The sequence below is a fragment of the Crocodylus siamensis genome, chromosome 5 (genome assembly GCF_052110815.1).
Source record: "Crocodylus siamensis isolate JL-2025a chromosome 5, ASM5211081v1, whole genome shotgun sequence".
In the NCBI taxonomy this organism is placed as follows: Eukaryota; Metazoa; Chordata; order Crocodylia; family Crocodylidae; genus Crocodylus; species Crocodylus siamensis.
Window position 1 is genome coordinate 14,108,203 of NC_143399.1, and position 15,677 is coordinate 14,123,879.

The following is a 15,677-nucleotide window of genomic DNA, read 5'->3' on the forward strand; positions in this document are numbered from 1 at the left end:
TTGGAAAAAATTATCAAAGAGACCATTCTTGACAAACTGGCTGATGGCAACATCCTGAGGGACACCCAGCATGGGTTTGTTGCGGGTAGGTCTTGCTTGACCAATCTCATTTCCTTCTATGGAAATGAAGAAGAGACAAGGGAGAAGAGATTGATGTCATATATCTTGACTTCAAAAAAACCTTTGATCTGGTATCCCATGATCACCTCTTGGTAAAACTGGCCAACTGCGGCCTCGGGTCCACCACGATCTGCTGGCTGGGGAATTGGATTCATAGCTAGACACAGAGGATGGTGGCTGATGGAAGTCAATCATCATGATGCCCTGTGACCAGTGGGATCCCCCATGGTTCTGTCCTTGGACCCATATTGTTCAACATCTTCATCAATGATGTGGATACTGGAGTCAGAAGCGGACTGGCCAAGTTCATCAACGATACCAAACTCTGGGGCAAAGCATCCACACCTGAAGACAGGCAGGTGATCCAGGCTGACCTGGACAGGCTCAGCAAATGAGCAAATGAGAACCTGATGGTGTTTAACGCTGAAAAATGCAAGGTTCTCCACCTTAGGAGGAAAAATCTGCAGCATCCTTATAGGCTCGGCAGTCCTATGCCAGCTAGCACTACAGATAAAAGGGACTTGGGGGTCATGATTGACCACAAGATGAACATGAGCCTTCAATGCGATGGTGCAGCTAGTAAAGCGAGCAAAACACTGGCTTGCATCCATAGATGCTTCTCAAGTAAATCCCGGGACATCGTTCTCCCCTTGTACTCGGCCTTGGTGAGGCCGCAGCTGGAGTATTGCATCCAGTTTTGGGCCCCACAATTCAAAAAGGATGTGGAGAAGCTTGAGAGAGTCCAGAGGAGAGCCACGCGCATGATCAGAGGTCAGGAAAACAGCCCTTACAACGACAGGCTGAGAGCCATGGGTTTCTTTAGCCTGGAAAAGCGCAGGCTCAGGGGCGACCTGATGGCCACCTATAGGTTTATCAGGGGTGTCCACCAGGATCTGGGGGAATGATTGTCACCAGAGTGCCCCAAGGGATGACATGGTCGAACGATTATAAACTACTGCAAGACTGTTTCAGGCTGGACATAAGGAAGAATTTCTTTACTGTCTGAGCCCCCAAGGTCTGGAACGGCCTGCCATCAGAAGTGGTTCAAGCACCCACATTGAATGCCTTCAAGAGAAATTTGGATGCTTATCTTGCTGGGATCCTATGACCCCAGCTGACTCCCTGACCCTGGGGCAGGGGGCTGGACTCAATTTTCCAAGGTCCCTTTGAGCCCTAATGTCTATAAAATCTATGTCTAAGTCAGCAGATCAGATGATCTTCATCCATGGGTGCTGAAGGAATTGGCTGGTGTCATAGCAGAGCCACTGGCATGGCTGTTTGAGCACTCCTGGTGCTCAGGTCAGGTCCCAGAGGACTGGAAAAGGACCAATGTGGTCCCTATTTTCAAGAATGGGAGGAAGGAGGATCCAGGTAACTATAGACCGGTTAGTCTCACCTCTATCCTCGGGAAAACCTTTGAAAAAATTATTCAGGATCACATTTGTGGGAGTCGCGTGGGAAAAACAATGCTGAAGGGCAACAGCACTGATTCATAGGAGGTAGAGCCTGCCTGACTAACCTTGTTTCTTTTTATGACGAGGTCACAAAATGTTTAGATGCATTTACTTGGATTTTAAGAAAGCCTTCAATACAGTATCTCATCCTATTCTCACAGATAAACTGAGAAGCTGTGATGTAGATGATTACACAGTCAGATGGGTGGCAAATTGGCTTAGGGGTCAGACCCAGAGACTGGCGGCGGACAGGTCAGTATTGACCTGGAAAGGTGTGGGCATTGGAGTCCCACAGGGCTTGGTCTTGGACCTGTGCTGTTCAACATCTTCATCAGTGACTAGGATGAGGGTGTGGAAAGCACTCTGTCCAAATTCACTGATGATACCAAAATATGGGGCAAAGTTAACACACTAGAGGGTAGGGAATGAAGCCAGGTGGATCTGGACAGGTTGGAAATGTCAGTTGAACAGAACTGGATGCAGTTCAACAAGGACAAGTGCAAGGTGCTGGACCTAGGGAGAAGGAATCACTGGCACGCTTACCGGCTGGGGGAGACGACCTTCTCAGCAGCACAGCAGTGGAAAGGGATCACGGAGTCATTGCTGACACCAAGATGAACGTGAGTCGTCAACATGATGAAGCGAACAACAACATCGAATCGCACTTTATCATATATTAGCAGATGCATGACAAACAGGTCCAGGGAGGTGATACTTCCCCTCTATTCGACATTGGTCAGGCCACAGTTGGAGTACTGTATGCAGTTTTGGACACCACACTTCAAGAGGGATGTGAACAACCTCGAGAGGGTTCAGAGGAGGGCCACTCGTATGGCTAGGGGCCTGCAGGCAAAGCCCTACAAGGAGAGATTGAGGGACCTGAATCTTCAGCATCCACAAGAGAAGGCTGAGGTGATCTTGTGGCTGCCCACAAATGTATCAGGGGTGATGGGGTGCGGGGGAAGCAGCAAAAAATAGGAGATACTCTGTTTACCAGGGCACCCCTTGGAGCAACCAGGAACAATGGCCATAAACTGACAGAGAGCAGATTTAAGTTAGACATCAGGAAAAACTTCTTTACAGGAAAGGTTGCCAAAATCTGGAATGGGCTTCCAAGGAAGGTGGTGCTCTCCCCTACCCTGGGGGTCTTTAAGAGGAGGCTAGACATGTACCTGGCTAGGGTCATCTGACCCCAATGCTCTTTTCTGCCCAGGGCAGGGGGTTGGACTTGATGATCTGCTGAGGTCCCTTCCGACCCTAGCATCTATGAATCTATGAAAAAACAAATTAGTGACCATTTTCCTAAAAGGACACTAAGTAGAGTAACCTCTCAGTAGGGGATACTGAAAGGTAAAAAACCTAATGCACTTCCTTTTATTGTAAAGTGATCTGAGAAGCAGCACATCCAACTCATCCTTTTTTTACACTGCAAAATAATTCAGCTCAGTTTGACACAAGGGGCAAGTGTACATCTGCAGGTGAGCGTATATAGCTTGGCCCACTGCTTCTGGAACCTATATAATGCATACCATCTTCCCCCTGTGCTGCTAAAGCCTACTAAGTAGATTTTCACAGCCTCCCAGGAGTATTAGGCAGGGGGGTCTTCTTCCACTGTAGGCAGGAGGGTCTGAAAATATAAGAGAAGCCTCCACATACAAACCTAGAATGAGACAATGCAAAAAAAAATCACCTACAGACCCATTAAAGGTACTGTCAAGTACTAGCTTGGTACGTATCTGAATACAGGTGATATTGCCGGCATGCCTGGTCCACAAAAGATAAGAGGGCCTTGATATTACTGTCAGCTGAAGCAGCTCTCCTCACACTCATTGGCAGCAGCCTGTATTTCTGGAGCTGAAATCACCCAAGTACTACCCTCCGCTCTCCATATGGATCTCTCATGGTAACTAACCACCAAATCCTCAGCTAAATAACAACCACCCTGCAGAATAAAAATACAAAGGAGACAAAGCCTTCCCCCGGAAAGTTGCCCTCGCTCAGCAGAGCACACAGAAAAGGACCCCCAGAGAGACCACCTGGATCAGGAATGAATGCTTGCAGATAACAGCATTACTGACTGTGTTCCTTGGGAAGGATTTAAAGGCTTGAAAATACACATCGGTAGGATCCAAGTGTCCCAAGAGTCCCTGTTTTGGAGCTTAAAGCATTGCCAAAACCTAGCTGGCATGAATAACCATTATCTCCAGACCTCTGATGAAAAGCTTGTGCTAAAAAGGATGTAGAGTCCACTCAGTAGGACTAAAATTTGATGAAAGGTAGTTAGTCCTAGCAGGTGAGCCATAACATTTCTGACCTGCAGTCGTGAATCAAACAGCGGGTAGAAAACCAATTTAGCAACATGTCCTTTTCCATCGTGGTGCTTATATAATACAGTCTGTTTCACTGAGTAGAAGTGGAAATGGATAATGTAAAGTGCTGTTTAGATCATCTCTCTCTCAGCCTCTAACTGCACATAGAATGAAAAGCCGTCCTAATCTGCCTGCCCGGGAAAGGTTTGCTGCCTCTATATTCCTATACTGGCATCTAGTAACAGACACAGGGATGATATGGGGTCTTTAGAAAGTCATAGACTACCCATTGTGACATGAAGAAGCTTATGTAGAAAGGTACCTTTCCTCCTCAGAGGAAGAGAGCTTGCCCCCTTGTTCGAATGTAGACAAAGAAACTATGGAAGCGTGACCTGCTTTTGTCCAGGATCTTTGAGTCATAACTTAAGCTGCTAAAAGTTGTCCCCCAGTACTCCAGCAAAGAGCTTTTTCTAATTGACACAAAACTTTTTCTTCCAGTGGGGTGGTTTCTGAGGCTTATGAATCACTGGAAATGAGTTTACTTATTACTCTGAAGAATTCACAGGGCTAGTAGTCAGAAGGGCATGGTGAAATAAAGTGTGACTCTGAGCAAGAAAAAGATCAGAGTTTGGCTCTGAGCACAAATGCACGTTCGATGAAGTATGCCAGTTTTAAAGAAGTGGATGAGGCCAGAAGTAAAAACAGGAGCCATTTAATGTGCTTATTCTTTAACCCCAATGTTATTTTCTTCTTACAAAGCTGTTACTGTTATTCTGGGAATGGTATCAGTGATCATTTTCTAACCCAAATCTGAGAAATTTTGTTAGTTATTAAAACTGCCTGAAAAAAAAAAAATCAATGAATTTTGCTTCTTTCTATTCATAATGCATGTGTGGGCAGATCAATTTTCTTAAATCATTCATTAATTTGCCATATCCTTTTTTTCATTTGTTCAAAATTCTTGGTCCACCACTTGTTCACATGCTGTTCATTGTAACCCATGTTCTGAGTTTCAGCTCTCCTGTACCAGCACATCTCATGTCAGAATCCAGACACTGGACTAGAGAGCATAGGTGTGAGATGCAGGTGTCAAGTACATAATTCAATTTACTTCCCACAAAACAGTTTTCTAATACTTGCATAAAGTTTGCCCCTATGCAAGCAGTCCTGAAAATAAACTTATTTACTAAGCTATTTTCCCAAAACTATATACAAAAATACCAGAAATAAAAAGCTGAAACATATACAATGAACAATTGAGTAGTATACATTTTAGCTAGTTCAGAAGAATAAGCACACTAGATAAGCCATGTGCTCAGACTCTGGCATGATTATTTGCCAAATAGTACCAGCCCAGTGCTTTGCCAGACTGAGTCATATATTCACACTCCATTCTTTCATGGCCTAGTATATTGCCTATAAATACAGAAGTTGTAGTTCTGAATTAAGGAGAGACAAGCCAGTTTGGTCAACTGTTAACTGAAGGGCGTGAGAGGTAGTACTCGTGAAGAACTTGCTGGTTCCCATCTTTGGCTGAAGAATGGTCATGCAGAACAAGCCCACTGCAGAGAGCCAAGCACCTCTCCCTTTGAAGGAGAACTGCTGTTCTTTTTAAGCCAGGTAGAAATTAGAAGCCGTGCAGAGCGCAAAGGGCTTTAAAAAGGCAGTGACGGAAATTAGAGTAGTTTGGAAACCATTATGCCACAGTACTTCACAGGACTTCTTGGCCTACTACTAATGATCTTTCTCCACTTGAATGCTGGAAGGCTATTAAAACCCGATGCAGCAACCAGGGAAAGGGGCTGTGTCATCATAAAAACTAAAGAATTAATGGGTTGACTAGACCAAACAGCCAGGGCTGGACATAGGCATGGGTGAACCGGGCGGTTGCCTGCGGCCCAGACAGAAAGGGGGCCCAAAATGTTTATTTTTTTCTGTTGTTCAATTATTATTATCATTATCATCATCATCATCATCATCTCTGGCGAAGGGGGGCCCAATCCTAGAAGTTTTCCCAGGGCCACCAGGAGCCTAGGTACAGTGCTGCAAACAGCTCAGGCAACAAAAGCACATGCTTAAAGTGAATTCATTAGAACCAGCTAGCCCCTTTGCCATTGATTCAATCCCTCAGCACTCCTGTTTACTCTAGATACTATGGCTGAAAATCATTAAGAAGGCATTATGTCGGCAGATAATTAGGCTGGTTGATAAATACCTCTGGTGCTTCATCATCCACAGGCATCACTGCGATGTTAAAGTTGAGTCCAGCCACCACACCTCCCTGCTGGTTGCCAACAGAAAACTCAGACTGTACAAACAGCGGGTCAGGGTCTCTCTCTCCTTGTGCGGGCAAGTATGCAACCTTCAAATGTGTTACGGCATGCTGGTAGGAAACAAGTGACGGCATCACACAGACCTCACAGATTCAATTTTCTGTTCTGCAATAAAAGCATCATTCAAAGTGTAGCACTCAATTCGTTTGGCATATCAATCATAACATGCCTTCTTTTCATGTGATCAGAGTGAATGAAAGCAAAGCAGTTCTTTCAGCAGTTATCTCCTGGTGTTCGCACAGAAGCATGGCAGAGGGTTTGCATGTTTTTGAAATGCAAGGACAAGGATTATCAAGGAGCAAATGACTTGGATTAAACACATTTACATCAGACCCAGTTCATCCTTGATATAACTCAACTGAAAACAGTGATTTTTGCTTGAGGGGTTAACAAAAAAAAAAACAACCCCCCCCCCCCGCAACACACACACATTACAGAACAGGACAACCAAGTGTGAAAGTCATGCTGGTAATGCATAGGACTTGGGTGCTTAACTTCTCATTTGCTCCTCTGAAAATATCTCCCCCTAAAGCCTATGATACCCTCAAAATTTGACCTGGAGAAAAAGGTTGTTTTTAAAACCTCCTCCACACTGAACACCTGCAGTGAACTGACCTCAGTATGTCTCAAGATCGAGGACAAGGCCAAAAATCACCTAAGCAAATGCTAGGGTTGGTGCAAACACTAACAGTAGCATCCACCTTCATTCTTCCCTTTGTGGCACATTTTAAAACTCACTTATAATAGGCCTTAAACACACAGGTTTGAAGAATTTCAACCTACATGCACTTTTATTTGGGGCAATTTGTCTTAACATTACTCTAAGGGCTCACTTGATCTAACACTTTTCTCACTATCTGTTCATACAAAAGTGGAGGTTTAGGGGGAAAAAAATAGCAGACCGTAACTGCAAACAATATAAAACAATCTACTTGTTTACCTGAGTGAAAGATGTTAGCGCAGGGACAGCAGGATCTTTTTTAAAGCTTTTCAGGTTGCCTGTGAAAATTAGCTTCCCCACGTCACAATTTCTGCAAGAGGGGAAAATAGAAGATACATCTTTTCTCTATGAGCTTATAAATACAAAGGCAGCCCAACAGTTTCATACATACCCAGGAGAAGTTGGAGAGAAACATGATTAGTGACTATGAACATGAGCTGATTGTCAGGAGATTCGGCATCTGTAAAATGGAGATACTTCTTTGTGACGTGCGCAATCTCCGTGTCTTTGACAACAAGTAGTCCCGGGAACTTCCTCAGGCAATTGGTTTTTCACTGCCACAATGTGACTTTTCACAGTCTACAGAAAAAGTTGGAGAGTTTTGGGAGCCGAGATCATGAAAACTGATCAGCGACTGATAAGGAACTCTGCTCTGCTGCAACAGGTAAAATGTGTCACGAATGGACAAGTCTCTGATTTTATGCTGTTCAGTTCCTTGATATTCTATAATTTATCTGCGTAATCTCTCTGGAGGCAGAAAACAACCCAGTAGCCATTCCTCCACTTCTGTTTCTACACTATTTTTAATTCTGGTACAAATGTGGAAAACATTAGTGTAAGAGAAAAGCCAGGTGAGGAGTCAGGCCCATGAAGCGTATTGTTGTCTTGATGCAAAAGATTTACTATAGGAGTCCCATCATCAATACAGTTTCTTGCTACACTATATTTACTTTGTCCTTCCCCACTGCAATACGCTATGTCACAGACAAAGAACCAAGCAACTTACTTGAATATCTGAAAGATTTGTGCGTTCTCAGCTGTCAGATAAAATAAACTCAAATGAATCCTGAAAAATCTCCCCTCCCAGATGGTGGTAGTATATAAGGACATAAAAAAAGATCCCTTTGCAAGAAGCTCAATACAGGAATACCTTGAAAATACAACAGAGCAAAAATAGTTTTCAGAAAAAAACACTTTGCCTTTTTCTCCCTCCAACAACTGCTAAGCCCATTCCAGAGCAGCATACTAGCTTCAGAGACTACTACTGCCATGCATTTTTAGCTGGTCTTTATTAAAGACCTGCATGTCCTAAAAAGATTACCATTAATCCAATTGCTAAATAACATCAGTTGGTAGTTTCTTTAGGGCACCATAACCATTCTACCTGGTCCATCTGGAAGATATTTCTTGACAATCTTGCCAGCACTTGGTGGCCTGGTTATTTTGTAGAGAATATAATCATCACTTGAGTCAAAATCAGAATACATTAGCATGTGCTTTTCTATGAGGACCGTCTCTCCTTCATCTAGCTCAAAGAGGATGTTGTTGTTCACCAGGATTGGTGGCCTGTCATCTTTAGGAAGGATATTAATGGGGAACTTACATCTCATGCTGTGCCTTCCATCAAAGATTCTGAAGACAATATAGTCTTTGGTTGTGTCACTATCATCGTGCTGGTAATGGGCAGCTCCATCTTTGCTATCTTTAGTTGTAAAGCTAAATCCTTTGCCTCCTGTTGCATAAATGCAGGACAAAAAGGTTAACACATGATACTGTTTCTAGCAACAGGAAAATTACCAGTAAAATGTTCATGTTCACAAAATCTGTTCTGTGGGTAAGGGCTTGATACAAAGCCTATTTAAGTCAACAGGAGCCTTTCCATTGACTTCAAAGTAGTCAAACAGGAGCCCAAGTACAGGGTTACATTGTGCTGTAGTAAAGCTTAGGAACCCTGAAATCCGCACGCACCTACTACAATAATGGAAAATGCTTGAATCTACAAGGTTGTTAGCCAGTGACATTCTTATCATTTCAAGTTCTCATTATTTTATTCAAAATATTGGGAAAACAATCAAAATATTAATTTGGGCCCAAGAAGATAGTTGGAGTAGAGGAGTTCTGGCAGACAGAGCAGTTGAGCATAAAGTTTGTAGACACCAGGCGTAGCTTTGCACTCGATCCTTAGTTCAGCACATCTCTGATAGAGCCTACCTTGAACTGTGATCCATCCATGCTGTGGACCTGCCACCACCACCAGCTGAACTGCATCAAGATTATTGTTGTCTACAATCTGGAGGGTGTCCCAGGTAACTGCATGTGACTGTCCTTCCAACAAGCCAAGCCCTATGATATGTATGTATACATGTAACAATTACAGATAGACTGTAGAGATTTGGATGACTGAAAATATTATGCAGAAGACAGTATAGCCAGAGACTATGAAATAAAAATTCCCTTGTGCACCAGATTTAAGTGGGTGGGATGGATGCAGAGGGATTCCATGAGATTTCAGAGAAAGCAAGGACATATTTCCCAAAGTCATACAGCAGAGCAAAGGGAGTACATAAACCTGCATGAGTTCCCCTGTCTACCCTGTCTCTCGAGTACGCATCATACACACATAGTCTAGGTACAGACAGTCAAAAAGCCCAAATTCAATCATTGCAGGTTAGTCTACGCTGCACAGATTGAACTGATAAGCAAGTGAACAGACATTCATTTTTGATTATGGAACTGCACTTACATGCCTACAGTGGCCCAGGCCAGAAGTTGTGGTGGGGGGGCATGCTACAGCATGCCTCTCTGCTTGGCTAGAGCAGACATCTTGGGCCAAGGCTAGCTTGCCCACCCTGCAAAGGCAGGGAGGGGGTTGCAGGGGAGGTGCAAATCATCCTGGGATGCTGGAGAACTAAGAGTTAATTTAAATCTGGAGGGGATATGGGACAGACGTTCAATAAACCAATTTAACCTAAATCAATTAAGTCTGATATTACATACATCTATGTTTATCTTAAACTGGTTTAAGCTATTTTGAACTTCTGGGCCTGGTTGAATATGGAATCAAACTTAACTGGCTTGGGTCAAACCAGTTTATGCAACTTCTATCCCACACCCCTTCCTGGTTCAATCACAGTCCCCCAGCATCCTAGCATGCTTTGCAGCCCTGAGCTGGGTTGGACTGTGGGCCATCTGCTCTAGAAAGCAGGGCTGATCCCCCCCTTCCCCCCACCCCCAGATGGAGCCGTAAGGGCTGGCTGACAAGGGGGCAGGGATGGGCAAGCCCAGCTAGTGATATAGCCATCTACATGGTGGGGATGCCCCCCCTCAGGCAAACCCTGACTGGGGTCAGGAAGAGGGATTAAACACCTCTTCCCCCATTCAAACTTACTGCTGGCTGCAGCTGTGGACTACAAATCCCAGAGGCACCTGGAAGCAGGAAGAAGAAGTGAAGACCAACCCTGCAGAGTCCTGCTGTTGTCTCTCTGGACTGCAAATCCCAGAGACCTCAGGGGCAGCAGGAAGAGGAAGTGAACGCACAGTCAGAGTGCTGTGCTCTAGTGCCCCCTGGGTTGTGGCCTGAGCCACTGAAGGCATGTGGCTGCATTTCCTGCAGTAAAGGTAAAATGTCTGTTCACTTCTGTTTCAATTTAATCTGTAGATCTTAGATTAACTAGACTGAATTGATTCAGCCTTGGGCTTTTTGACTGTCTGTACCTAGCCCTGTCATATTACAGACTTGAACCAGTTTGTGATCACTTATACTTATTTGTGTGTAACTTCTGCCCCTAGCCACCAGGTTCAGGTTCTCTCCAGAACAGAAATAGAGGGCTAGATTTGCCTTTTGTAATAGAAATAGCAATGTAAATTAAAATTTTAAAAAAGAGGAGGAAAAAACAACAACAACGACACCACCATCCAGTCCAGACCTTCGCTCAGTCAAATCGAGCTGTGGAAATCAGAGGTTTCAGTACATTAAAAAAAAAAAAATTGCATATTGCTTAACTTCCTAAATCTGATTAGGGCAAGAATCAGGATTAAGGTAACAGTATTAGAAACGCTATTTCTAAGAAGTGTTTGAGGAAGAAATAAATGTAGGTATTGAAAACCTTGCAAGAAAGGCTCCACTCATAAGCTTTTCTACTTCGTATTACAGAAAACATATTTTATACCTAAATTCTATTAAAATAATTGTATTTACATTTGGGTTTTTCTTTTTTAATATTTATGATCACGCAAATTTTGCAAAATGTATTCTTTCTGTTGGAAACTTGATCAGTGTAATATTCACTAGAATTCTGCTATCACCAGGAAAAACAGTGGTTTGCAAGACTTCATAATGTCAAACAGGCAGAGACTCAGCACAGTCTGAAATATGCTTGGACTGTGAGAAACTAGTTCTCTACTGAGCCATGACTCTGGAGCCTTAAAATTCTATTAGACAAGGAGGAAGACTGCTTGCCTGCAGGGTAAAATTCACTGAGTAGCACAGAGATCTTCTGAAGAAAGTAATATTATTTTTTCAGGATGTATGAGATTTTGGTGCTCCAGTAATAAGGACCAAACCTTAAAAATTATTCAGTGTCTAACTCCCATTTAAGACGTAGGTACTTGACACACTTTTAAGATCTAGACCAAGAGTTTTCAATGTTTTTTAATAAGTGTACCCCTGGTGGCCCCCTTTTTAATAAGTGTACCCCGGGGGTAAGGGGGGGTGGCAAGCGCCAGATATGGTGTGGCGGGGTGGGGCAGCAGCCAGACCCAGAATGAGTGGGGGGTATGGCGAGTGGTAGAGTGGCAGCAGCGTGGCATTTGTGCTGCTCTGCTCTCGTCCTGCCCTGGCCCTGGTCCTATGAGGCAGCGGTGTGGGGTGGCAGCATTTCATCCTTGCCTGCCCCTACATACCCCCTGGGACCTTTCAAAATACCCCTAGGGGTATGCATACCCCTAGCTGACAACCCATGATCTAGACCATTATTGGAAATTTAACTACAACAAGGCATCTAACCCGAGAAGATGGGCTTCAAGTAAAAACAGAGATGCAATATGTTCATCATCCCTTAACCCCTGAAATTCTATAAAGGAAGCTTGTGCAGAACTAAGTGCTTACTTTCATCCATATGCATTTTTAAGCTTGTCCATTAATAACTCTAAGATTGTCTATTTCTAAAGCAAATAAATCAAACCAAATCCTCTTCCCCCTTACAGTCAGGTATCTCCACCAATTTAAAAAGGCAATTCTGGATATTTATTATTATTGAATTGCTCAGCTCAGTTTGTGTCATAGAATACAACCAAATGCAAGAAGACAGTACCCTTTTAAAGAGAGAGATCAAAATATTTGGTTTTAATTTTAAAGAAGGTAGGTGAAAGGAAGATGATAAACATGGAGCTAAAAGTGTCAGTCAATCCGCAGGTACCACTAAGGAACCTACAGGACCATAACACTAATCCCAGAATGCCAGATATGCCTGCAAAACAGAGATTCTTTGCAATGCACTCAAAAACATAATGAACTCTTACAAGTATATATGCTTGGATAAAATTCTCCTTACCCATGGTCCATGCAACCCTAGGAGCATTAGTCTCAGCACTTCTTATTGAAAAATGGACGATGATAGGAGAACTGCTCTTGAAGATACTATCAATTGCTTGGAATTCAACCTTGCAAAATAAGCAAAACAAACACCCCATGAATGATTAATGCAGCACGTCCTGAGTGGTGAGCTGTGTGTGGCTGCAGGTATGATAATTCTGACTGAAGGCACTGGTGCTCCATAACTCACCTCATAGTTTTGTTTCTCAGAATAACACATTGGGTGGCTGATAGGCGACCTTCATCTCAAATAAATCCTGCCAACTGAATGATGTAATGGCCTTGGTGTGGTCTTCCAGATGGGTAATGTATCCTTCCAGTGGGGGCTTAGTAATGCTGAACACTAATCTATTCTTTGGCATTTCTTCATCTTCAGTATCTATAACTGCTGTTGTAAGTGGGGTAAGGATAAACTGATCGATCTCCAAGATGAACATGGACTTAAATGCAGCACGGGGTTGTGAATGGCTCCCCTTGTCTTCACAGGAATCCAAACATTTTCTGTCTACAAACAAGAAATCCCAGTGAATCCCCTTGCAATCACTTCTATACCTCTTGTTACTGAAATACCCAGAAATTTATATATTGCTAGTAATTTTTAGGTGCCTGTTATCAGTGTTTCCACCTCTATGAGAAAATTTAAAAATTAACATACGTGATCATTACTCCTTTGCTTCAAGCTGTTGGAATGGCTCCTTTTGTTGAAGATCTCTTGGGCTAAGTACAGACATTTAAAAATGCTAGGAGGAATCGATCTAGGATACATGGTTTTCTGTAAGCAGCGTGGTTTAGATCGGTAGCAAACAGAACACACATTCACCCCTTGGCGACCGGTTTCTGCCATTTGAAACAAGCCTGCGTGCCGAACTTCTGTTCTGTTATAGGCATAGACCAGTTTCTGACCACTTCTACTAGTAAAAGTATAATGCCTGTACCTGGCCCTGATGATGACTTGTGTAAACCTAGACAAGTCACTTCTCTTCCTGTGTCTCTTCTCTCCCCCTCCCCTCCCCCACATATGCCCATTTAGATTTGAAGGAAGGACTGTATCTTATTATACATTTATAGCACAAGGAACCCCTGCTCTTCAGTGAGGTTTCTCTGTTACCTGAAGACAAAGAATAAAAGCCTGCTGCCTCTTCCCTTGTTGTTATCAGATATAAGTCTGAAGCAAGATAGACAGGGTTCAAGATAGCTCCAGTTGACTCAATCTCCATTTTTTCAATCATCTTCTCCAGAAGAGAAGGCTTATGTCACGGTGAACATTGGGAAGACTATTAACAAGACAAGAGCACAATCCTGCCCCTCTTGAAGTCAATGAACATTTTGCCATCAGTAACAGTGGGCAGATATCAAACAAGGCCTAGATTTTCACACTGACCTCTTGAGCAACCATTACTCAAAGAAATTACCAAAAGGTGGTACACACCTTGCCATGGAGAAGAAAAGCAATCCTGTCAATAATGGGACATTTGGCTTTATTAGCCATGTCAGCCATGCCCACTGCATCAGCCTCTCAGCCTGTGCTCATTCCTCTACACAACATTGGTTTTGGGTGGTCAAGACTTCCTCCTCAACTTCTCCTCCAACTTATTCAAAGTTCACAAACATCCAGTCTGTAAAAAGTTTGGCTGAAAAAATTTCTGCAATGTATACATAATGTTACATAGACTGGATACAGACTATTTAAGGCTAAAATGGAATGGAGACCTAGGTACCTAGATGACAGAATCCCAGTGGTAATCAGCAATTCACAATATTTGAACACTGACAATCAACCTTAGACTTCATCTTATACACCAAAAGATGATCTGTCAGCTGCACTGGGCTCCCTCTAAACTTAAAATATTAAATATATTGCCAGTAGATGCATTTTGGAGACGTGATGAATTGCAGGTGATGTTTGGTCACACATTCTGGTCATACCCTATTAATTCTTTCTGGAAAAATAAAAACTAGAAAATTAAAAGTAGAGATGACATGGTTTTGAACATAGCAATGATACCTTTGGCAACTGTGTGTATTCTTGGATAAATCCCCAAGGGATTCAAACTGAATCCTTCCCAAATTGCACTTTTATACTGGTTATATTGGATTATAGTACTGCAGGGAAAAGGAGGACAGCTCCCAAAAGGCAAAATCTGGTACAATGAGATGGCTTAGCTGGAATCTATGGAAAGGGTCATGTTTAGCAGTCTTAGTGGCTTCAAAAAAGTTTTGTGCAATTTGGAAGGAATTCTTGGAATATTTGTGCTCATTGCATGCTTCTCTTTTCTTCTTTTATCCCTACCTGTTCCTTCCTCCTTTTCCTTCTTTGTCATTTTACTGCTTATGTAAAACTGAAATTTCACAAACAATACAGTTGATATACATGTTTTTTATGATTGTATTTGTATATTGTATTTTAAAAAATCCCTAAACATTAAAAAATATTTCTGAAATGTTATATCTTTTGCAAACACAAAGCAGACAAATATCAGAAATTGTGCATGTGATCATAGGATCATAGAAAAGTACGGCTGAGAGGAACCTCACAAAGATATCTAGTCTAACCCCCTGCATAGGATCATCGCTAAGTCATCCCAGCCAAGTGTCTGTCTAACCTGCTCTTGAAGACTTCCAAGGATTGAGACTCTACATCTTCAAGGTAGAGTCCGCTCTGGGGAAGCCTGTAGCACATGACACTCCAGCTCCCATCCAGCAATGCTTGCAGAAACAACAGCTCCACATTGCACAGACGTTATGCTTGGCAGAAATGTCCTGCTTTTGCAAAAAGGCAATTGGGTAGGTTCTCAAAACACCCATCTGCTCTAACCTGTACTTGAAATCAGCTCACTTTGTCTCTGATTTCCACCTGGATGGGAGTGTAATCTATATCAGGTGATGGGGGGCGATGTTGGTGTTGGAGTCTCATCTCCAGGAAATCTTCACAGTTGATCTTTAGCATGTGTATTTCTTGTGATCCCAAATGGCAGGCATTGTTGCTAGGACAAGGTAGTTTGTGTAGTAAAGCTAAAGAAAACATGTCACAAAAGACATCATATTTCCTGACCATTTTTTAATCAAAGGAACTTAGTTACTTCTTTTAAAAGAAAGCATGCATTCAAATACAATCTTTGAAATGGACAGTTATGTAATTTAAGTACT

General features: G+C 42.8%; 1 pseudogene across 1 annotated transcript in view; it reads right to left on the minus strand.

The window, feature by feature from the left end:
* LOC149863526 (FRAS1-related extracellular matrix protein 1-like) overlaps window positions 1-15,677 on the minus strand; it is a 155,911-nt pseudogene that overhangs the window by 124,035 nt on the left and 16,199 nt on the right. The window contains exons 6-13 of the transcript XR_016442513.1: window positions 15,367-15,542; window positions 12,721-13,035; window positions 12,490-12,598; window positions 9,149-9,280; window positions 7,944-8,669; window positions 7,329-7,516; window positions 7,157-7,247; window positions 6,099-6,321 (exon numbers count right to left, since the gene is read on the minus strand). The product of XR_016442513.1 is annotated as an FRAS1-related extracellular matrix protein 1-like (transcript). The remainder of the gene's footprint in view (window positions 1-6,098; window positions 6,322-7,156; window positions 7,248-7,328; window positions 7,517-7,943; window positions 8,670-9,148; window positions 9,281-12,489; window positions 12,599-12,720; window positions 13,036-15,366; window positions 15,543-15,677) is intronic.